Consider the following 24,156-nt stretch of genomic DNA (forward strand, 5'->3'; position numbering starts at 1 on the left):
CAGTGTGTTCTTCTGCCAGCATGCTCCTCTCGACATCCTCTCGACGTCAAGCTGCTTGTGTGTGCTTGTTGTTCTTCCACTGGTGTGTTCCTCTCGATGTCCAGCCACTTGTGTCTCTTTTCGCTAGGGTCTTAGGGTTTTTATAGGCACAGGATGGGGGTGTGGCGGGCCAGGGTGGTCTTGGGAAATGCAATAGTTAGGTATGAAAACAGGAGGGCCTGTCCTTACCTAGGTCCATGGGCATAGGCCCAAGGGTGGAGCCCTTGCCAGGGACTCTGCTCTTCTCCTCCCAGCACTTCCCTGCCCCCCTCCCATGTCATAGGTATACGTGCTAAATAAGGTCTTCCGCATGGCACATACAGCTAAGTATTAGAATGCAGATTGTAATAACAAAGTATTAGAAATTATGTACTATATTCATAAAATGAAATATTGTTTTAAAAATAGATTAGATCAAATTTGTTACTGTGGATAAATCTCAAATATATGATGTCAAATGAAAAAAAGGAAATGGCAAACAAATATACCTGGTATAAAACCATTTGTGAATTTAAAAAAAAGAAAAAAATACCTATGTGATTTTGGATACCTCTATGCATGGTAAAAGTTTAAAAACATATGGAAGGGATACATATCAACTTCAGACTAATGGTTATCTCATGGAGAAGAAGGGACAAGAAAGAGATAGTGTGAGAAGGACTGATTCTATAATGACTCTATAATGATTTATGGGGAAATCTTTTTAAACTAACCTTTTTATAGATTTTTATGGTTATTAAAGCACTCAGTGCTGCAGATGACAATTTGGGGTCATACTGATCTGGGTCCAGTTCTGGCTTCAAGCTGTACAACCACAGGTAAATTGTGTAAGCTCCATCAACATCAGTTTTCTCATCTGTTAAATGGGAACAATAATTAAGCCTATTTTACAGACTTGCCATGAGAGTGAAATTATATTAGATATCTAAACTCTTGAGCATGGTGCTTGGTCTGTAATAGCGCTAAATAAATGTGAAATATTGGTTTCTTTCCTCTTGCTGAGGCTAGTGAAGCGTAAATGGAAGAGGGTAGGAGTGGGAAGTGGTAGGATGGGGAGGGCAGGGAGGAGGATGAATAAGAGTTTCATTCACAGCCGATGTGGGGAGCAACACCATGGGGGAGAGGAACTCCGTGAGTGAGAGACAGCACTGAAGGAGAACGCGACGAGTGAAACAGCTGGAAGCATTAGGGAAAAACAACCCAGCACAGCAAGTAACCCAATCCAGTGGAATGAGCTGGGAATCATGGCAGACCAGAGACCAGGAGAAGAAAATATATTTACACTCCTGGAAGGAAATGCAAATGGCAAGACAAGTCCCCAGACTGGAGCAAGCAGGCTGGCCCTGCATCCCTGCCTCTCCCTGGGGGCTTCGCAGTCCCCGAGTCTGCCTTTAGCAGGTTACTTCTTTCTTAATCCTTTTCAACTTTACTCACATTCTGTCAGGAAACTAGATGGAATAGGCTGGGCTACATTTCTCTTGAAACAGTCTTTGACCACCTTACCCTGTGCTTTCAGGAATGCTATGGTTTGAATGATGGTGTTGCCTCCAAAATTCAGGTGTAGAGGCTTAATGGCTAGTGTGATAGTATTGAGAGGCGGGTCCTTTAAGAGGCGATTAGGTCATGAGGCTCCTCCCTCATGAGAGGGATTAGGGACCTTATAAGAGGGCTTGAGGGAGAGGATTTGCTAGCCTTTTCTCTGTGTCTTGCCCTTCCACGTGTGAGAATGAAGCAAGAAATGCTCATCAGTTGCCAGCACCTTGATCTCGGACTTCTCAGCTTCCAGAATTTGTGAGGAAATACATTTTTGTTCTTTGTAAGTGGCTCAGTCTCAGGTATTTTGTTACAGTAGCACAAATGGCTTAAAACACAGGAAATGCATAAAGTGTGGTGACCCTATAAAATTCTGTGCTCTTAAAACCCTGAAAAGCTGGTATGAGTGAGGACCTTCAAAGAAACTCATTGCTTCAGCTAGAGAAGGGCAAAGGCTGGCCAAGTGACTCTCATTACCTTTTACCTTGAATCCTGCAGCCCATTCTCCACTTTTCCACCTCCTCTCTTTCCCAGTTCAGTTTTATTTTTCTGAGATAGAGTTCAAATTTTATCATTCTTCTGCTCAAAAACATTCAATAGCTTCCCCATTGTCCTCAAAATTAAGGACTAGTTCTTTGGTTTAACCTTCAGGAACCTGCCTTAATTTTACCCTAACCCATTTTTCTAGCTTTTCCAACTTATTTTTCCTCTAGACTGATTCTTACATCACTACATTGCAGCTCCCCCCAACATTTACTGCTTTTCCATCTTTGTTCTTTTCATCATGTGTTCCCCCCATCCTGCTATTTCCATGTGTCCAAATTTTTCTCATCCTTCATAGACTACTTCAAATGCCATTTGCTTTGTAAAGCATTTTTGGATCCACTTTCCTTCCTCCCCTAGCTGGATGTAAGTATTCACTTCAATTTTACTTAAGAAACTATTGAGATTGGAGTCCAGATTGCCAACTAGATGCAACCAGGAAAAGCTTCTTCCACTGAGAGACAAGACCATCAAGCAGATCAGCACACTCCAAGATCTTCAGGAGGAAGGCACTGAGAGCAGCAGATGGGGGACAGACAGAGGGAGGATGCAGGCCCTGGGCTGAAGTGGGGAGGTCAGTGGGGACCCTGCATGGGGTTGCTGAGCACCAGGACTCATTCCTGGCCGCAGGAAGTTCCTGGAGAAGGAGTGAGTTAAATAGGTGTGGAGCGGCCCACTCTCCCCATGGACTTCTGGAATCCTAGCTGCATGAGACCCCATGACCCCATGGGCATTTGAGCTGGCAGCGAGAGCTGCTTGGGGAGTTGGTGGGGACAGGTCACTAGCCATGCAGAGCCCAGAGGGTTTGGTGCAGGAATGGCTGCAGTGGAGTATATTCAGGAACCCCCATCCTCCAAGGCTCACCACGCTCCTCTAGGTGCCTGTGACCTTTGTTGACTGTCAGACCTGGACAGAGCAGGGCTATGTTGCCTGTGGGATGGGCAAACCCCATGTCTGAGCACCCCCATGTCTGCTTGCCTCTCCTTGGGTTCCTGCTTGGCTGTGCCCACTTGCAGTACAGCCTTAGATGCCCAACTAGGGCATTTACCAGGAGCCACCACCATATCTCCTTCATGAGCACACCCTGTGTAACCACTGGAGAGCTTCTGCAGATGGGCCAGCATTGGCATGCACTCACTTGCGGCCTCCTCCTGTTGGTTTGCAGGTGTGCATGGGTGGACCTTGCCACCCTGCTGCCACTGGTGCATATGCACAGACCTCACTGCCATGCCGTCACTGGACAAGTGCACACACGTGGTCTTCACCACCCCATTGCCACCAGTACCCAAGTGTGCATGCCGACTCTGCTGTGCCACTGCACTGCCACCCCCCTGTGCATGCAAGTGGATTCCATTACACTGCAATTACTGGTACATGTGCATACGTGGACACTGCTGCTCTGCTGCCACCTGTGCATGCAAACACTGCCATGCCACCACCCTGCTGTTGCTAGCATATGTGCATGAGCATGGACCCTGTTGCCACCACTCTGATGAGGCATTTTTGCCAGCACCCCCAAACAGAGTGTTGTGGCCAGTGGACTGGGAACACCTCAGCCCCTCCAGTGCAGCAGGTGCTTAACCTTGAGGGACCAGAGAACAAAGAAGCTGTGGGCCTGGTCCCAGCCCTTCTGGGTTAGAGAACACAGGCCAGGAGTGCTAAGCTGAGCCTTGGCTCCCTGAAATCATCCAGAAATGAAGCCAGTATATTGAACCCAACTTATACCACAATCAAACCCTCAAGGGCATCAAGGATATAAAAGCAAAAAGCCCCATCCAAAAGACAGCAGTTTCAAACATGAAAGGAACATCAGTTCACAGAGATGAGAACGAACCGGTGCAAAAACTCTGGCAACTCAAAAGCCAGAGTGTCTTCTTACCTCCAAAAGACCACGCTAGTTCCCCAGCAATAGTTCTTAACTAGGCTGAAATTGTTGAAATGACAGACATAGAATTCAGAATTTGGATGGCAACAAAGATCATCGAGATTCAGAAGAAAGTTGAAACCCAATCCAAAGAATCCAGTAAAATTTTACAATAGCTGAAAGACAAAATAGCCATTTGAAGAAAAAACCAAACTGATCCGGTATAGCTGAAAAACTCACTACAAGAATTCCGTAATACAATCATAAGTATTAACGGCAGAATAGACAAAGCTGAGGAAAGAATTTCAGAGCTCAAAGAATGGTTCTTTAAGCCAACTCAGCAGACAAAAATAAAAAAAAAAAGTGAAGAAAACCCTTGAGAAATATGGGATTATGGAAAGAGAGACCAAACCTGTGACTCATCGGCATCCCTGAAAAAGGAGGAGAGTGAGCAAGGAACTTGGAAAACATATTAGAGGATATTGTCCACAAAAATTTCCCCAGCCTTTCTAGAGAGATTGATGTTCAAATTTAGGAAATTTAGAGAACCCCTGCCAAATATACAAGATGACCAACCTCAAGACACATGGTAATTCAGATTCTCCAAGGTCAATGTGAAAGAAAAAAATATTACAGGCAGTTAGAAAGAAGGGGTAGGTCACCAACAATGGGAGCCCCATCAGGCTAACAGGGGAGTTTTCAGCAGAAACCCTATAAGCTAGAAAAGATTGGGGGGCCTATATTTAGCATTCTTAAAGAAATTTTGACCATGAATTTTATATCCAGCCAAACTAAGCTTCATAAGTGAAAGAGAAGTAAAATCTTTTTTAGACAAGCAAATGCTAAGGGAATTAGCATTATAACCAGCCTTATAAGAGGTCTTTAAGGGAGTCCTAAACATGGAAATGAGTGACTGTTACTGGCCACCACAAAAACACACACACTTAAGTAATAGACCCTTGACACTATAAAGCAACTACACAATCAAGCCTAGATAACAACCATCTAACAATATGATGATAGGATCAAATCAGCGTACATCAATATTAACCTTGAATGTAAATGGGCTAAATGCCCCACTTAAAAAGTGCTGAGTAGCAAGTCAGATAAAGAAGCAAGGCCTAACTCTATGCTGTCTTCAAGAGACCCATCTTACATGCAATGACACCCATAGGGCCAAAGTAAAGGGATGGAGAAAAATCTATCAAGCAAATGGAAAACAAACCAAAAAAAAGGTTTTATATTAAAATATAGCAGGGGTTGCTATTCCTATTTTTGACAAAACTGTCTTTAAACCAACAATGATCAAAATGGACAAAGAAGGGCATTACATAATGATAAAGCATTCAATTTGACAAAAGGACTTAACCTAAATATATATTCCCAACACTGGAGCACCCAGATTTGTAAGACAAGTTCTTACAGACCTGCAAAGAGACTTAGATAACCACACAATCATAGTGGGAGACTTCAACACCCCACTGACAGTATTAGGAAGATCAATGAGGCGGAAAAGTCACAAAGATATCCAGGAACTAAACTCAAACTTGACCAAATGGACCTAACAGACATCTACATAACACTCCACCCAAAAGCACATGGCATACACTCTAAAATCAATCGCATGCTCAGCTATAAAGCAATTCTCAACAAATAAAAACAAACCTGAAATAATGCCAACAATACTGCTGGACTACAGTACAATAAAAAAATCAGTACCAAGGAGATCTCTCAAAACCATACAATTATATGGAAATTAACCTGCTCCTGAAGGCCTTTTGGGTAAACCAAGAAATTAAGGCAGAAATCAAGAAATTCTTTGAAACTAATGAAAACAGCGATATAACATAGTAGAATCTCTGGGATACAGCTAGAGCAGTGTCAATAAGAAAGTTTACAGTGCTAACTGCCCACATCAAAAAGTTAGCTCTCAACTTAAAAACCTAACATCACACCTAGAGGAACCAGAAAAACAAGAGAAAACCAACCCCAAAACTCACAGAAGAAAAGAAGTAACCAAAATCAGAGCTGAACCGAATGAAATTGGGCACAAAAAAAAACTATACAACAGATGAACAAAACCAAAACTTTGTTTTCTGAAACAATAAAATTGATACACTACAAGCTAGGGTAATGAAAAACAGAGAAAAGATCCAAATATACACAATCAGAAATGACAATGGGGACATTACCATTGACCCCAAAGAAATATAAAAAGCCCTCAGGGATTATATGAACACCTCTATGCATAAAGACTAGAAAACCTAGAAGTGGATAAATTCCTGGAAACATATAACCTCCCAAGATTGGACCAGGAAGAAATTGAGACCCTTAACAGACCACAATAATGAGTTCCAAAGTTGAAGCAGTAATAAAAAGCCTATCAACCAGAAAAAGCCTGAACCAGATGGATTCATGGTTGAATTCTACCAGATATATAAGGAAGAGCTGGACCAATTTTACTGAAACTATTGCAACAAGTTGAGGAGGAGTGACTCCTCTCTAACTCATTCTGTGAGGCCAGCATCATTTGGGCAGAGACACAGTGAAAAAAGAGAACTTCAGGCTAATATCCTTGATTAACATACATGCAAAAATACTCAAGAAAATACTAACCAACTGAATCCAGAAGCACATCAAAAAGCTAATCCACCATAATCAAGTAGGTTTTAATCATTGAGATGCAAGGTTGGTTCAACATATACAAATCAATAAATGTGATTCATCACATAAACAGGATGAAAAACAGAAACCACATGACCTCAATAGAAGCAGGAAAGGCTTTCTGTAAAATTCAACTTCCTCTCCTTAAAAACCCTCAACAAGCTATGCATTAAAGGAACATACGTAAAAATAATAATAGCTATCTGTGACAGACCCACAACCAGCATCATACTGCATGGGCAAAAGCTGGAATCATTCCCCTTCAGAACTGGAACAAGACAAGGATGCCCACTCTCACCACTCCTATGTAACAGTAGTGGAAGTCCTTGCCATAGTAATTGGGCAAGAGAAAGGAATAAAACCCATCCAAATAGGAAGAGAGGAAGTAAAAGTATCTCTGATTGCCAATGATATGATTCCATACGTAGAAATTCCCATAGTCTCTGCCTAAAGGCTCCTAGATCTGATAAACAACTTCAGCAAAGTTTCGGGATACAAAATCAATGTACAAAACTGGTAACACGTCTATATACCAGTATTGTCCAAGCTGAAAAACAAATCAAGAATGTAATCTTATTTACAATAGCCAAAAAAAGAATAAAATACCTAGGAATACAGCTATCCAGGGAGGTAAAAGATCTCTACAGTGAGAATTCTAAAACACTGCTGAAATAAATCAGAGATAACACAAACAAATGAAAAAACATACCATTTGTTTACAACAAGAATTACAAAACACTGCTGAAAAAAATTGGAGATAATACCAACAAATGAAAAAACATCCCATGCTCATGGATAGGAAGAATCAACATTGTTAAAATGACCATACTGCCCAAAGCAATGTACAGTTTCAGTGCTATTCCTATCAAGCTACCAATGATGTTTTTCACAGAATTACAAAAAACTATTCTAAAATTCATACAGAAACATAAACAGCCCAAATTGCAAAAGCAATCCTAATAAAAAAGAACAAAGCTGGAGGCATCACACTACCTGATTTTATTTTACAAAACTAACCAAAACATGATGGTACTGGTACAAAAACAGTCACATAGGTCAATGGAAAAGAATAGAGCACCCAGATGTAAAGCCACATGCTTACAACCATCTGATCTTTGACAAAGTTGACAAAAACAAGCAACGGGGAAAGGACCTCCTATTCAATATACAGTGCTGGGATAACTGGCTAGCTATATGCAGAAGAATGAAACTGACCCCTTCCTTTCATCATATACAAATGAAAGGACCCCTTCCTTTCACCATATACAAAAATCAACTCAGGATGAATTAAAAATTTTAAAATAAAACCTCAACCTATAAAAACCCAAGAGGAAAACCTAGGAAATAGCATTTTGGACATAGGCCTTGGCAAAGATTTTATGATGAAGACTCCAAAGCAGTTGCAACAATAACAAAAATTGACAAGTGGGACCTAATTAAAGAGTTTCCACACAGCAAAAAGCAAACAAATAAGAAAAACCTATCAACAGAGTAAACAGAAAACCTACAGAGTTGAAAATATTTGCAAATTATGTCTCTGAAAAAGGTCTGGATGTTAGCATCCAGAATCTGTAAGGAACTTAAATTTACAAGCAAAAAACAAACAACCTCATTAAAAAATGGGCAAAGGACCTGAATAGACACTTTTCAAAAGAGGACATACACATGGCCAACAAGCATAGGAAAAAAATGTCCATATCACTAATTATCCAAGAAATTCAAATCAAAACCACAATGAGATACCATCTCTCACCAGTCAGAATGGCTATTATTAAAAAGCCAGAAAATAACAGATGCTGGTGAGGTTGTGTAGAAAAGGTAATGTTTATATACTGCTGGTAGGAATGCAAATTAGCTCATCCGTTGTGGAGAGCAGTTTGGAGGTTCCTCAAATAACTTAAAATAGAGCTAGCATCCCACTTAGCAATCCCATTCCTGGGTATATACCCAAAGGAATAGAAATCATTCTACCACGCAGACACATACATGCGTATGTTCATCACAGCACTATCCACAATAGCAAAGACAAGGAATTAACCTAGATGCCCATCAACAGTGGACTGGATAAAGAAAATCTGATACATATACACCCTGGAATACTATGCAGTTATAAAAAAGAACAAAATCGTGTCCTTTATAGCAACAAAGATGCTACTGGAGACCATTATCTTATGTGAATTTACATAGGAACAGAAATCCAAAAACCACATGTTCTCACTTAGAAGTAGGAACTAAACATTGAGGACACATGGACAAGTAGAAGGAACAACAGACACCAGGGCCCACTTGAGGGTGAAGGGTAGGAGGAGGGTGAGGATAATAAGAACTCTCTATTGGGTACTATGCTTATTACCTGGGTGATGAAATAATCTGTACACCAAAGCTGCATGACATGCAATTTACTCATGTCACAAACTTGCACATGTTTTCCCTGAACCTAAAATGAAGGTTGGAAAAGAAAAAAAAGAAAAAAGACACTACTGTGCCTGCTGGGCATGAGAGGCAAAAAAGAATAACACATGGTCCCTCTCCTCTATCAGGAACACCTAGTCGGGAAGGCAGGCATATAAACAATGAACCCTAAGCCAAGGTGACAATAAGATATCATCAATGAGAACAAGGCCCTAGGGAGCCACCATGGAGTCAACAGCATCTCTTGCCTCCTAACTTTTCTCTGATTCTTCTCTTGCCCATTTCCCCCACCTTAGAATTTCTTTTATTATTATTATTATAATACTTTAAGTTCTAGGGTACATCTGCACAACGTGCAGGCTTGTTACATAGTATACATGTGCCATGCTGGCCTGCTGCACCCATCAACCCATCATTTACATTAGGTATTTCTCGCAGTGCTATCCCTCCCCCCACCCCCCAACCCACAACAGGCCCTGGTGTGTGATGTTCCCCACCCTGTGTCCAAGTGTTCTCATTGTTCAGTTCCCACCTATGAGTGAGAACATGTGGTGTTTGGTTTTCTGTCCTTGTGATAGTTTGCTCAGAATGATGGTTTCCAGCTTCATCCATGTCCCTGCAAAGGACATGAACTCATCCTTTTTTATAGCTGCATAGTATTCCATGGTGTATATGTGCCACATTTTCTTAATCTAGTCTATCACTGATGGACATTTGGGTTGGTTCCAACACTTTGCTATTGTGAATAGTGCCGCAATAAACATACGTGTGCATGTGTCTTTATAGCAGCATGATTTATAATCCTTTGGGTATATACCCAGTGATGGGATCACTGGGTCAAATGGTATTTCTAGCTCTAGATCCTTGAGGAATCACCACACTGCCTTCCACAATGTTTCAACTAGTTTACACTCCCACCAACAGTGTAATAGCATTCCTATTTCTCCACATCTTCTCCAGCACCTGTTGTTTCCTGACTTTTTAATGATCGCCATCCTAACTGGTGTGAGATGGTATCTTATTGTGGTTTTTATTTGCATTTCTCTAATGATAAGCATTTTTTCATGTGTCTGTTGGCTGCATAAATGTCTTCTTTTGAGAAGTCTTTGTTCATATGCTTTGCCCACTTTTTGATGGGGTTGTTTGTTTTTTTCTTGTAAATTTGTTTAAGTTCTTTGTAGATTCTGGATATTAGCCCTTTGTCAGATGGGTAGATTTGCAAAAATGTTCTCCCATTCTGTAGGTTGCCTGTTCACTCTGATGGTAGTTTCTTTTGCTGTGCAGAAGCTCTTTAGTTTAATTAGATCCCATTTGTCTATTTTGACTTTTGTTGCCATTGCTTTTGATGTTTTAGTCATGAAGTCCTTGCCCATGCCTATGTCCTGAATGGTATTGCCTAGGTTTGCTTCTAGGGTTTTTATGGTTTTTAGGTCAAACATTTAAGTCTTTAATCCATCTTAAATTAATTTTTGTAGAAGGTGTAAGGAAGGGATCCAGTTTCAGCTTTCTACGGATGACTTGCCAGTTTTGCCAGCATCATTTATTAAATAGGGAATCCTTTCCCCATTTCTTGTTTTTGTCAGGTTTGTCAAAGACCAGATGGTTGTAGATGCGTGGTGTTATTTCTGAGGCCTCTGTTCTGTTCTGTTGGTCTATATCTCTGTTTTGGTACCAGTACCATGCTGTTTTGGTTACTGTAGCCTTGTAGTATAGTTTGAAGTCAGGTAGCGTGATGCCTCCATCTTTGTTCTTTTGGCTTAGGATTGACTTGGCAATGTGGGCTCTTTTTTGGTTCCATATGAACTTTAAAGTAGTTTTTTCCAATTCTGTGAAGAAAGTCATTGGTAGCTTGATGGGGATGGCATTGAATCTATAAATTACCTTGGACAGTATGGCCATTTTTGCAATATTGATTCTTCCTATCCATGAGCATGGAGTGTTCTTCCATTTGTTTGTGTCCTCTTTTATTTCGTTGAGCAGTGGTTTGTAGTTCTCCTTGAAGAGGTCCTTCACATCCCTTGTAAGTTGGATTCCTAGGTATTTTATTCTCTTTGAAGCAATTGTGAATGGGAGTTCACTCATGATTTGGCTCTCTGTTTGTCTGTTATTGGTGTATAGGAATGTTTGTGATTTTCGCACACTGATTTTGTATCCTGAGACTTTGCTGAAGTTGCTTATCAGCTTAAGGAGATTTGGGGCTGAGATGATGGGGTTTTCTAAATATACAATCATGTCATCTGCAAACAGGGACAATTTGACTTCCTCTTTTCCTAATTGAATATCCTTTATTTCTTTCTCTTGCCTGATTGCCCTGGCCAGAACTTCCAACACTATGTTGAATAGGAGTGGTGAGAGAGGGCATCCCTCTCTTGTGCCAGTTTTCAAAGGGAATGCTTCCAGTTTTTGCCCATTCAGTATGATATTGGCTGTGAGTTTGTCACAAATGGCTCTTATTATTTTGAGATATGTCCCATCAATACCTAATTTATTGAGAGTTTTTAGCATGAAGGTTGTTGAATTTTGTCAAAGGCCTTTTCTGGATCTATTGAGATAATCATGTGGTTTTTTTCGATGGTTCTGTTTATGTGATGGATTACATTTATTGATTTGCATATGTTGAACCAGCCTTGCATCCCAGGGATGAAGCCCACTTGATCATGGTGGATAAGCTTTTTTTTTTTTTTTTTTTTTTTTTTTTTATTATACTTTAGGGTTTTAGGGTACATGTGCACAATGTGCAGGTTTGTTACATATGTATCCATGTGCCATGTTGATTTCCTGCACCCATTAACTCGTCATTTAGCATTAGGTGTATCTCCTAATGCTGTCCCTCCCCCCTCCCCCCACCCCACAACAGTCCCCGGAGCGTGATGTTCCACTTCCTGTGTCCATGAGTTCTCATTGTTCAATTCCCACCTATGAGTGAGAACATGCGGTGTTTGGTTTTTTGTCCTTGCGATAGTTTACTGAGAATGATGTTTTCCAGTTTCATCCATGTCCCTACAAAGGACACGAACTCATCATTTTTTATGGCTGCATAGTATTCCATGGTGTATATGTGCCACATTTTCTTAATCCAGTCTATCGTTGTTGGACATTTGGGTTGGTTCCAACTCTTTGCTATTGTGAATAGTGCCGCAATAAACATACGTGTGCATGTGTCTCTATAGCAGCATGATTTATAGTCCTTTGGGTATATACCCAGTAATGGGATGGCTGGGTCAAATGGTATTTCTAGTTCTAGATCCCTGAGGAATCGCCACACTGACTTCCACAATGGTTGAACTAGTTTACAGTCCCACCAACAGTGTAAAAGTGTTCCTATTTCTCCACATCCTCTCCAGCACCTGTTGTTTCCTGATTTTTTAATGATGGCCATTCTAACTGGTGTGAGATGGTATCTCACTGTGGTTTTGATTTGCATTTCTCTGATGGCCAGTGATGAGGAGCATTTCTTCATGTGTTTTTTGGCTGCATAAATGTCTTCTTTTGAGAAGTGTCTGTTCATGTCCTCTGCCCACTTTTTGATGGGGTTGTTTGTTTTTTTCTTGTAAATTTGTTTGAGTTCATTGTAGATTCTGGATATTAGCCCTTTGTCAGATGAGTAGGTTGCAAAAATTTTCTCCCATTGTGTAGGTTGCCTGTTCACTCTGATGATAGTTTCTTTTGCTGTGCAGAATCTCTTTAGTTTAATGAGGTCCCATTTGTCGATTTTGGCTTTTGTTGCCATTGCTTTTGGTGTTTTAGACATGAAGTCCTTGCCCACGCCTATGTCCTGAATGGTATTGCCTAGGTTTTCTTGTAGGATTTTAATGGTTTTAGGTCTAACATATAAGTCTTTAATCCATCTTAAATTAATTTTTGTATAAGGTGTAAGGAAGGGATCCAGTTGCAGCTTTCTACATATGGCTAGCCAGTTTTACCAGCACCATTTATTAAATAGGGAATTCTTTCCCCATTTCTTGTTTTTGTCAGGTTTGTCAAAGATCAGATAGTTGTAGCTATGCGGCATCATTTCTGAGGGCTCTGTTCTGTTCCATTGATCTATATCTCTGTTGTGGTACCAGTACCATGCTGTTTTGGTTACTGTAGCCTTGTAGTATAGTTTAAAGTCAGGTAGCGTGATGCCTCCAGCTTTGTTCTTTTGGCTTAGGATTGACTTGGCGATGCGGGCTCTTTTTTGGTTCCATATGAACTTTAAAGTAGTTTTTTCCAATTCTGTGAAGAAAGTCATTGGTAGCTTGATGAGGATGGCATTGAATCTATAAATTACCTTGGGCAGTATGGCCATTTTCACGATATTGATTCTTCCAACCCATGAGCATGGAATGTTCTTCCATTTGTTTGTATCCTCTTTTATTTCATTGAGCAGTGGTTTGTAGTTCTCCTTGAAGAGGTCCTTCACATCCCTTGTAAGTTGGATTCCTAGGTATTTTATTCTCTTTGAAGCAATTGTGAATGGGAGTTCACTCATGATTTGGCTCTCTGTTTGTCTGTTATTGGTGTACAAGAATGCTTGTGATTTTTGTACATTAATTTTGTATCCTGAGACTTTGCTGAAGTTGCTAATCAGCTTAAGGAGATTTTGGGCTGAGACAATGGGGTCTTCTAGATATACAATCATGTCATCTGCAAACAGGGACAATTTGACTTCCTCTTTTCCTAATTGAATACCCTTTATTTCCTTCTCCTGCCTGATTGCTCTGGCCAGAACTTCCAACACTATGTTGAATAGGAGTGGTGAGAGAGGGCATCCCTGTCTTGTGCCAGTTTTCAGAGGGAATGCTTCCAGTTTTTGCCCATTCAGTATGATATTGGCTGTGGGTTTGTTGTAGATAGCTCTTATTATTTTGAGATACGTGCCATCAATACCTAATTTATTGAGAGTTTTTAGCATGAAGGGTTGTTGAATTTTGTCAAAGGCCTTTTCTGCATCTATTGAGATAATCATGTGGTTTTTGTCTTTGGTTCTGTTTATATGCTGGATTACATTTATTGATTTGCGTATGTTGAACCAGCCTTGCATCCCAGGGATGAAGCCCACTTGATCATGGTGGATAAGCTTTTTGATGTGCTGCTGGATTCGGTTTGCCAGTATTTTATTGAGGATTTTTGCATCAATGTTCATCAAGGATATTGGTCTGAAATTCTCTTTTTTGGTTATGTCTCTGCCAGGTTTTGGTATCAGGACGATGCTGGCTTCGTAAAATGTGTTAGGGAGGATTCCCTCTTTTTCTATCGATTGGAATAGTTTCAGAAGGAATGGTACCAGTTCCTCCTTGTACCTCTGGTAGAATTCAGCTGTGAATCCATCAGGTCCTGGACTTTTTTTGGTTGGTAAGCTATTGATTATTGCCACAACTTCAGAACCTGTTATTGGTCTATTCAGAGATTCAACTTCTTCCTGGTTTAGTCTTGGGAGGGTGTATTTGTCGAGGAATTTATCCATTTCTTCTAGATTTTCTAGTTTATTTGCATAGAGGTGTTTGTAGTATTCTCTGATGGTAGATTGTATTTCTGTGGGATTGGTGGTGATATCCCCTTTTTCGTTTTTTATTGCATCTATTTGATTCTTCTCTCTTTTCTTCTTTATTAGTCTTGCTAGCGGTCTATCAATTTTGTTGATCTTTTCAAAAAACCAGCTCCTGGATTCATTAATTTTTTGAAGGGTTTTTTGTGTCTCTATTTCCTTCAGTTCTGCTCTGATTTTAGTTATTTCTAGCCTTCTGCTAGCTTTTGAATGTGTTTGCTCTTGCTTTTCTAGTTCTTTTAATTGTGATGTTAGGGTGTCAATTTGGATCTTTCCTGCTTTCTCTTGTGGGCATTTAGTGCTATAAATTTCCCTCTACACACTGCTTTGAACGTGTCCCAGAGATTCTGGTATGTTGTGTCTTTGTTCTCATTGGTTTCAAAGAACATCTTTATTTCTGCCTTCATTTCATTATGTACCCAATAGTCATTCAGGAGCAGGTTGTTCAGTTTCCATGTAGTTGAGCGGTTTTGACTGAGTTTCTTAATCCTGAGTTCTAGTTTGATTGCACTATGGTCTGAGAGACAGTTTGTTATAATCTCTGTTCTTTTACATTTGCTGAGAAGAGCTTTACTTCCAACTATGTGGTCAATTTTGGAATAGGTGTGGTGTGGTGCTGAAAAAAATGTATATTCTGTTGATTTGGGGTGGAGAGTTCTGTAGATGTCTATTAGGTCCACTTTATGTAGAGCTGAGTTCAATTCCTGGATATCCTTGTTAACTTTCTGTCTCGTTGATCTGTCTAATGCTGACAGTGGGGTGTTAAAATCTCCCATTATTATTGTGTGGGAGTTTACGTCCCTTTGTAGGTCACTGAGGACTTGCTTTATGAATCTGGGTGCTCCTGTGTTGGGTGCATATATATTTAGGATAGTTAGCTCTTCTTGTTGAATTGATCCCTTTACCATTATGTAATGGCCTTCTTTGTCTCTTTTGATCTTTGTTGGTTTAAAGTCTATTTTATCAGAGACTAGGATTGCAACCCCTGCCTTTTTTTGTTTTCCAGTTGCTTGATAGATCTTCCTCCATCCCTTTATTTTGAGTCTATGTGTGTCTCTGCACGTGAGATGGGTTTCCTGAATACAGCACACTGAGGGGTCCTGACTCCTTATCCAGTTTGCCAGTCTATGTCTTTTGATTGGAGCATTTAGCCCATTGACATTTAACGTGAATATTGTTATGTGTGAATCTGATCCTGTCATTATGATGTTAGTTGGTTATTTTGCTCGTTAGTTGCTATAGTTTCTTCCTAGCCTCCATGGTCTTTACAATTTGGCATGTTTTTGCAGTGGCTGGTACCGGTTGTTCCTTTCCGTGTTTAGTGCTTCCTTCAGGAGCTCTTTTAGGGCAGGCCTGGTGGTGACAAAATGACTCAGCGTTTGCTTGTCTGTAAAGTATTTTATTTCTCCTTCACTTATGAAGCTTAGTTTGGCGGGATAGGAAATTCTGGGTTGAAAATTCTTTTCTTTAAGAATGTTGAATATCGGCCCCCACTCTCTTCTGGCTTGTAGAGTTTCTGCGGAGAGATCAGCTGTTAGTCTGATGGGCTTCCCTTTGTGGGTAACCCGACCTTTCTCTCTGGCTGCCCTTAACATTTTTTCCTTCATTTCAACTTTGTTGAATCTGACAATTATGTGTCTTGGAGTTGCCCTTCTCGAGGAGTATCTTTGTGGCGTTCTCTGTATTTCCTGAATCTGAATGCTGGCCTGCCTTGCTAGATTGGGGAAGTTCTCCTGGATAATATCTTGCAGAGTGTTTTCCAACTTGGTTCCATTCTCCCCATCATTTTCAGGTACACCAATCAGACGTAGGTTTGGTCTTTTCACATAGTCCCAAATTTCTTGGAGGCTTTGTTCATTTCTTTTTATTCTTTTTTCTCTAAACTTCCCTTCTCTCTTCATTTCATTCATTTCATCTTCTATCAGCGATACCCTTTCTTCCAGTTGATCGCATCTGCTACTGAGGCTTCTGCGTTCTTCGCGTAGTTCTCGAAACTTGGCTTTCAGCTCCATCATCTCCTTTAAGCCCTTCTCTCCATTGGTTATTCTAGTTATCCATTCTTCTAATTTTTTTTCAAAGTTTTTAACTTCTTTGCTATTGTTTTGAATTTCCTCTCGTAGCTCAGAGTAGTTTGATCGTCTGAAGCCTTCTTCTCTCAACTCATCAAAGTCATCCTCCATCCAGCTTTGTTCCGTTGCTGGTGAGGAACTGCGTTCCTTTGGAGGAGGAGAGGTGCTCTGTTTTTTAGAGTTTCCAGTTTTTTTGGTCTGTTTTTTCCCCATCTTTGTGGTTTTGTCTACTTTTTGTCTTCGATGATGGTGATGTACAGATGGGTTTTTGGTGTGGATGTCCTTTCTGTTTGTTAATTTTCCTTCTACCAGACAAGACCCTCAGCTGCAGGTCTTTTGGAGTTTACTAGAGGTCCACTCCAGACCCTGTTTGGCTGGGTGTCAGCACCGGTGGCTGCAGAACAGCGGATTTTCGTGAGACCACAAATTCAGCTGTCTGATAGTTCCTCTGAAAGTTTTGTCTCAGAGGAGTACCCGGTTGAATGAGGTGTCAGTCTGTCCCTACTTGGGGGGTGCCTCCCAGTTAGGCTGCTCAGGGGTGAGGGACCCACTTTAGGAGGCAGTCTGTCCATTCTCAGATCTCCAGCTGCGTGCTGGGAGAACCACTACTCTCTTCAAAGCTGTCAGTCAGACAGGGACATTTAAGGCTGTGGAGGTTCTCGCTGAGTTTTTGGTTGTCTGTGCCCTGCCCCCAGAGGTGGAGCCTACAGAGGCAGGCAGGCCTCCTTGAGCTGTGGTGGGCTCCACCCAGTTCGAGCTTCCTGGCTGCTTTGTTTACCTAAGCAAGCCTGGGCAATGGCGGGCGCCCCTCCCCCAGCCTCGTTGCCGCCTTGCAGCGTGATCTCAGACTGCTGTGCTAGCAATCAGCAAGACTCTGTGGGCATAGGACCCTCCGAGCCAGGTGCGGGACACAATCTCCTAGTGTGCCGTTTTCCAGGCCCATTGGAAAAGCGCAGTATTAGGACGGGACTGACCCGATATTCCAGGTGCCGTCTGTTTCCCCTTTCTTTGACTAGGAAAGGGAACTCCCTGACCCCTTGCGCTTCCCGAGTGAGGCAATGCCTCGCCCTGCTTCGGCTCGCGCACAGTGCGCTTCACCGACTGTCCTGAACCCACTGTTAGGCACTCCCTAGTGAGATGAAACCGGTACCTCAAGCAGAAATGCAGAAATCACCCGTCTTCTGTGTCGCTGGGGCTGGGAGCTGGAGACCGGAGCTGTTCCTATTCGGCCATCTTGGCTCCACCTGGTGGATAAGCTTTTTGATGTGCTGCTGGATTCGGTTTACCAGTATCTTATTGAGGATTTTTACATCGATGTTCATCAGGGATATTGGTCGAAAACGCTCTTTTTTTGTTGTATCTCTGCCAGGCTTTGGTATCAGAATGATGCTGGCCTCATAAAATGAGTTCAGGAGGATTCTCACTTTTTCTATTGATTGGAATAGTTTCAGAATGATACCAGCTCCTCTTTGTACCTCTGGTAGAATTTGGCTGTCAATCCGTCTGGTCCTGGACTTTTTTTGGTTGGTAGGCTGTTAATTATTGCCTCAATTTCAGAGCCTGTTACTGGTCTATTCAGAGACTCAGTTTCTTCCTTGTTTACTCTTGGGAGGGTGTATGTGTCGAGGAATTTATCCATTTCTTCTAGATTTTCTAGTCGATTTGTGTAGATGTGTTTATAGTATTCTCTGATGGTAGTTTGTATTTCTGTGGGATCGGTGGGGATATCTCCTATAGCATTTTTTATTGCATCTATTTGATTCTTCTCTGTTTTCTTCTTTATTAGTCTTGCTAGCAGTCTATCAATTTTGTTGATCTTTTCAAAAAACCACCTCCTGGAGTCATTGATTTTTTGAAGGGTTTTTTCTGTCTCTATCTCCTTCAGTTTTGCTCTGATCTCAGTGATTTCTTGCCTTCTGCTAGCTTTTGAATGTGTTTGCTCTTGCTTCTCTAGTTCTTTTAATTGTGATGTTAGGGTGTCCATTTTAGATCTTTCCTGCTTTCTCTTGTCCCCCTTCTTACAATTTCTTCTCTCTACACCTGTCAGAAGGTTGACTCTGACTGATAGGTTCCTCCCCTGCTTCAACCCCTGCAGAATCTTGCTGTTGTACATGGAGTAAAATCTAAACCCACCATCCTGACTTACAAATGCCCCTCGAAACGGGCCTTTTCCACCTTTCTGACTTACTGGACTCCATTATCTGCCTCTACCTCCCACATTGCTTTAGCACACTAATCTTTCTGTTCTTTAAACAGCCCAAATGTTTCCCTTTTAAGACTTTGAACCAGTTTCCCCCTTTATCTATAATGCTCTTCCCTCCTCACTCTTGCCATTTCATTATCTGTTTAAATATCTCCTGCTTGGTGAGCACTTCCCTGACCCATCCAACCATAACCAGCTGTCCAACTGCATTCTTACAGATCATCTCTGGCATTTGTCCTATTTGGCTGTTGATCATCTGTCTCTCCCCCTAACATAAGATCCTTGAAGGCAGAGGTCTTGCTATGTGGTTCATAGTTGCAGCCCCAATGCTCTAATGAAACAAGGTTTGGCACAGAATAGGAACTCGGTAAATGTTGATGAATGATTGAGTAATAGAAAGATCTTATAGAAGAGTTGAGAGAGGAAGTTTACTATTGCAGGGAACAGCATTTTGGGCAAAGGGAACAGCATAAGTGAAAAGGAATGAGGAGAATATTAATAATTAGATAGCTGCATGTACTTCCCAAATGTAACATTTGGCTCATTTCATTAAAATTGCTTGTTAAATTGGCTTTCACTGAAGACTGTCAGTTTCTGAGGGCAGGAGCCTCATCTGTCTTGCTTACCACTGTATTTTCAATATCACACTGAAGACCCATTGTGGGTTCGCAACTGTTGTAATGAATAAATGAAGGGAATAAAAGGAAGAGCAGTGGGACACAAGGCTGGAAAGATACTGTGAAGCCTCATTGCTAAGGGTTGAATGTTGAACAAAGGAGGTTTTATTTTTGTCCTGTAAAAAGTGGGGAGCCAGTGAAGGTTTTCTTGTGTGTGTGTTTTTTTGTTTTGTTTTGTTTTTGAGATGGAGTCTTGCTTGGTCACCCACGCTAGAGTACAATGGTGCAGTCTCAACTCACTCTGCTTCCCGAGTTCAAGCGATTCTCCTGCCTCAGCCTCCTGAGTAGCTGGGACTACAGGCACATGCCGCCACCTCTGGCTAATTTTTCTACTTTTAGTAGAGATGGGGTTTCTACTAAATGCTGGCCAGGCTGGCCTTGAACTCCTGACCTCAGGTGGTCTATCTGCCTCGGCCTCTCAAAGTGCTGGGAGTATAGACGTGAGCCACCACACCCAGCTGTGTGTTTTAATTTTTTAATAATTATGTATTTATTGTATAACTTTAAATTTTTTTTTTTGAGACAGTTTTTTGCTCTTGTTGCACAGGCTGGAGTGCAATGGTGTGTGATTTTGGCTCACCACAACCTCCGCCTCCCGGATTCAAGTGATTCTCCTGCCTCAGCCTCCCGAGTAGCTGGGATTACAGGCATGCACCACCGTGTCCAGCTAATTTTGTATTTTTAGTAGAGATGGGGTTTCTCCATGTTGGTCAGGCTGCAGGAGGCTGAGAAGAAAGGTATAGTGAAGTCCCATACACTATTTACCCAGCCCCTTCCAATACAACCATAGCACAATATCAAAACCAAGAACTTGGTGTTGGTACAATCCATAGAACTTATTTAGATTTCACCAGTTTTATGCATGAATCTGTGTGTGTGTCACTTCATGCCATTTTATCACCAGTGTAGTCTTAAGTAACCACCATCACAATCAAGATACTCAACTTGACTGTTGACTATCTTGGGAATGGTATTTGTTGAGTACCATTGCCACAAAATTCCCTTGTGTCACCCATTGTAGTCACACTATGCCCCCATCCCTAATGCTTGGGAATTAGTAGTATATCCTTCATCTAATTAAGTTATTTCATAATTGTTACATAAATAGAATTATGCAACATGTACCCTTTTAAGATTGGCTTTTTTCAGTCAGCTTAATTTCCTTGAGGTTCACCCAAGTTGCAGTGTACATCAAGAGTCCACTGCTTTTCATTGTGCAGTGGTATTCCATGGTATGGATGTACCAGTTTGTTTAAGCATTCATCATTTAAAGGACATTTGGGTAGTTCCCAGAAGATCTTTACTTAAGGGAATAATAGCATGCTGACTTTTTTCCTCTAAGGAGAGAATTCTAGAGGCAGGGGAAGAAGGAATTTGAGTAGAATAGTACTTAGTATAAAGAAGAGAAACAGAGACAAGTAGGAGTCATTTCAATAGGACAAGAGGGAGATGAGGAGTGGAACTAAGGAAGTGACAATGAGGATGGGGAAGAGGTCAGAGATTCAAGAGAGATTTCTGAGGTAGAATTGACAGAAAGGAGTTGGCAGGAATTTGATGTAGAAGATAAGATAAAATAGAACGACAATCCCTTAAATTGTTCTGGCTTGGTTAACTGCAAGATTGGTGATTCTATACACTATGATATGCTATTCAGGAAGACGGGGCATTTAAGGAGGAGAAAAATGAATCCAATTTTGAGCACCCAGAGTTTGAGATGCTTAACAAGAGATCCAAGTGGTAGTGCCCAAGGGTTCAGGAGAACTACCTGGGCAGGAGATGCAATGGAGAAGCTTCCAGAATACAAGTTATATTTGGATCTATGGAATGGATGAGATTGTCTGAGGAGTGCCTGAAAGTTGAGTAGAGAGAGAGCTGAGGACATAAGCTTGGGAAGTCAACATGGAATGCTATGAAGGCCTCAAAACAACGACAGGGAAAACTGTTGTACTGGCCATCAGGTGATCTTTGGGTGATCTTTGCACAACCAGTCTCAGTAGACAGCATGATGGGGCAGGTGAGGTGACGAAGGAGAGATGAAGCAGTGGAGGCAAGTAGTGAGAGCTCTGAAGAATTTGGGAGCTGGGAGGTACCTGCAGGATCTCACCAAGATCCCCACATACCTGGTGCCCCCTGTGGCCATGGGGGCATACACCAATCCACCAGATGTAGCTTTTCTGCAAGTCCATATGTGATCCTGGGACTGGTCTAAGTTTAGCTCTTGACTAACACCTACTTGCCTTCTTGGGGATAGACTAGGAATGTTGCTTTGGGTCTGAGAGATGAACAGGTCTGTGAATTGAGGTCTTGATACTAAGTGAAGAGAGAAGAGATAAGCAGGGGCTGGCACAGCTGATAGAGTGAGGTCCCTGAGGAGTGGGAAGAGACTAGTGGAGAGATCTGTGTTGGAGGAAGCATATTTCTTTCCTCAGAATCTGAAAGTAATTCCATCAGGATGGGAGAGATGATGACAGTTGTGATGTGCAGGAGAGAGGGGCTTAGGCCACAACGTTCTCAGTGAGGTAGGAGGTCATTGCAGTTGAAAGCAAGAAAGTAGGGGTGTTCCATAGGTCAAAGAGAGTGATAAAGATTCAGAGCAATGCTGTTTCTCTATAGCACCTGTCACCACCTGACATAATACTGGTGTGGCATTTGGCTGTTTTTTTTTTTTCTCAGTAGTATATAAACTCCATGCAGACAAGTTGTCTGTCTTCTTCACTGTATATCTCACCATTTAGAATCGTGCCTGACACAAAGTAGGACTTGATAAATATTGAGTGGATGAAAGAATGAACAAGGAGGAGGAAAATGACTGGTTAGCATCACAGAGGGCCCAGCTGCGGTGGAAATAATTCCTTCCTTTTCTGCTCTGGCCCTCTCGTCTGTACTTGTCCCCTGTTGCCTTGTAGCTGAGTTATTTCTAGTCATGTCTTGTCCCCTGTCCTGCACTGAACACTCTTTGGGGCTAAGTCTGCAGCTGATCCATCCTGCTGTGTGCACAGGTGGTAGGTATTCAGAAATTATTTGCTAAATGAATTGATATGTGAATGGAATGTTAAGCAGCTTCAGTTGTTGCAAAGGTCCTTGTTTTGTTGCATTAAAATCTAGCTTCTTGTGACTTCTATACATTAGTTGACATTTTGCCATTTGGAATAAATGAAGCCTGTTTCTTCTACCCTTAGCCAGCTTTTCAAGTGTTTGAATCATTGCGGCATCTCCCACACTTTCCCAGGTAAAGGCATGTGATTCTTGTGACTGCCCCTCCTATGACTGGTTTCCAAGTCCCCTGGCATTCTGGTCTGTCTGGGATAGGAACTCCCATAGACACCATCAGACTATGCCTCTGCAGGGACCCAGGCACTCTGGTCCAGCACATATAGAAATGGCCAGAGGCCCTGTTTTTTAATCATCCCTTTCCAGAGTTTTACAGTCAACCTATAAAACTGTGAGGTCCAGTGAATTGTAAAATTAGAAGCCAGTCTGTCATTGCAGCTGACTTCTATGCCAGCAATGAGGTACATCTCTGCCCAGCAGGACCTGTGACCCTGAGCCTGTTAAGCTGGTAGCACTTTGCAGAGAGTTGTACTTTATTCCTTTTTGGGAGGTGACAGGCAAGTGCCTCTGGCATTCCCCCTCTGTATTTTAACAGATGAAGATAATAAATAAGGCGCCCCTACATCCCTGGGGTCGGGGACAGACAGAAGCCTCCTTTTCAGCACTGCTGGGCAGAAACGGCTTTTGGTTGGAGCTGTTTTGCTGAAACTCTTCACTGTCTTTACCCCTTAGGACCAGGCTATGTGGGGAGTTCATTAGCTCCTATCTCAGGTTTCAGTCAGAGGGGAAGAAACTGGCCTCCAAGGAGCAAGGCTATGACCCTTATAGATAACCCAGCAGGGTCTATTTTTAAATTTATTGAGAGATAATTAGCATACAGTAAAATACATAGCTCTTAAGGGCTCAGTGCAGAGTTTTGAAAGTTGTAGACACCTGCTTAAACATTGCCTAAAGTAAGATACAGAACATTTCCATTACCCCCAAGGCTCTCTGGTGCCCCTTCCCAATGTAGTCCACCACCTTCCTAACCACTTTCTGCCTTCTATTATGATAGACTAGTAATTTCTGTCCTTGGGCTCCATGGAAATGGAATCGTACAGCATTCACTCTTTTGTGTCTGTCTTCTTTTGATCAACACAATGTTTTAGATTCTATCATGTTCTTGTATGTATCAGTAGTTTACTCCTTTTCAGTACCAAATAGTATTTCATTTCATGAACATACAATTTATTTATCTGTTTTCCTGTTAACAGATGTTTGGATTGTTTAAAGTTTTTGGCCATTGTGAACAGAAGCTATAATGAATCTCTGTGTGCAAGTCTTTGTGTGGACATACGGTTTTCACTCCTGTTAGGTAAGTATCTAGAGTAGATGCATGAACCTTACAAGAAATTTTCAAACAGTTTTTCAAAGTGTCTGTGCCATTTTACACTCTTCTGCCCCACCCCACACCTGTCCCCAATAATGTATGTTCCAGTTGCCCTACATCTTTGGATGATGTCTTCCAAGTTTTATCCACTCTAGTGGGTATGGAGTGCTATCTTATTGTGGTTTTCATTTGCATTTTCTTA

The 24,156-nt window shown here is 41.5% G+C and overlaps 1 long non-coding RNA gene across 1 annotated transcript in view; it reads left to right on the plus strand.

Annotated features, from left to right (window-relative positions):
• Nucleotides 1-23,845: 23,845 nt before the first annotated feature.
• LOC129479625 (uncharacterized) overlaps nt 23,846-24,156 on the plus strand; it is a 36,851-nt gene continuing 36,540 nt past the window's right edge. Inside the window, exon 1 of the long non-coding RNA XR_008656740.1 lies at nt 23,846-23,939. This is a non-coding gene — a long non-coding RNA (uncharacterized lncRNA). The remainder of the gene's footprint in view (nt 23,940-24,156) is intronic.

Source organism: Symphalangus syndactylus, chromosome 3 (assembly GCF_028878055.3).
Source record: "Symphalangus syndactylus isolate Jambi chromosome 3, NHGRI_mSymSyn1-v2.1_pri, whole genome shotgun sequence".
Lineage (NCBI taxonomy): Eukaryota > Metazoa > Chordata > Mammalia > Primates > Hylobatidae > Symphalangus > Symphalangus syndactylus.